Genomic DNA, 806 nt, shown 5'->3' with positions numbered 1-806 from the left:
TGTTTCTGCCCGGTTTCGAACCGGGGACCTTTCGCGTGTGAGGCGAACGTGATAACCACTACACTACAGAAACCCGCCGCGGCCCCTTTAAGGGCTCCCTCTGCCCTCACCTGTATCCCCGCCCTTAACCCTTCCTTGGTACCAAAACACGCGTGGACAAAAAGAGCTTTTCCGCGGAATTCACACAGAACGCCGCCTTCCTCCTGCTGCTGCTGCTATTATTTATCCAAGCGGGAAGCGTTTCATAGCGGCTCATCCCCGTTTTTAATCGCGGGACCAAAAAATCGCATAAATTTGCATAAATGCCAAAATTGCATCGCAGGACCCGGCTGGGGAGATTTTTCAGCCTTTCCAACAAATCTCTCTGCTGGGGTGTTTCGCCCCACTCCCGGCCCGAGCACGGGCAAGGAAGAGGGGCTGAAACCGCCAGAACCCCGCACCAAAATGAGGACAGAAAAAGGTGTTTCTAGTGCCCGGCTAGCTCAGTCGGTAGAGCATGAGACTCTTAATCTCAGGGTCGTGGGTTCGAGCCCCACGTTGGGCGTTTGACTTTTTTTTCCCCACGTTACCACGACTCAGCTGGAAATAATTCCGGACCTCCCCGTGTTCCCCCTCTGATAATCACCATAAAACCCCCGAAGAAAATAAAAGACTAAAAAATTAAAAAAAAACCCTTAATTTTTAGCATCGCTATATTCCCTTTTCTGGCCCAAATTCGTCACCGTCAGGATGGCCGAGTGGTCTAAGGCGCCAGACTCAAGGCGTTCCGCGCCTTCCCGAGGCGGGGTGGGTATTCTGGTCTCCGT

The 806-nt window shown here is 52.6% G+C and overlaps 1 protein-coding gene and 2 non-coding genes across 3 annotated transcripts in view; 2 read left to right on the top strand and 1 right to left on the bottom strand.

Annotated features, from left to right (window-relative positions):
• TRNAV-CAC lies at positions 1–73 on the bottom strand. Its single transcript has one exon. It is a non-coding gene; the product is annotated as a tRNA-Val (tRNA).
• LOC103898530 (zinc finger protein 721) overlaps positions 1–806 on the top strand; it is a 165,826-nt gene that overhangs the window by 63,552 nt on the left and 101,468 nt on the right.
• On the top strand, positions 472–544 carry TRNAK-CUU. The gene has a single exon. It is a non-coding gene; the product is annotated as a tRNA-Lys (tRNA).

The sequence above is a fragment of the Aptenodytes forsteri genome, unplaced genomic scaffold (assembly GCF_000699145.1).
Source record: "Aptenodytes forsteri isolate BGI_AS27 unplaced genomic scaffold, ASM69914v1 Scaffold403, whole genome shotgun sequence".
Lineage (NCBI taxonomy): Eukaryota > Metazoa > Chordata > Aves > Sphenisciformes > Spheniscidae > Aptenodytes > Aptenodytes forsteri.
The sequence above is the reverse complement of the archived record's forward strand: the minus strand, read 5'-3'. Positions and strand labels throughout refer to the sequence as shown.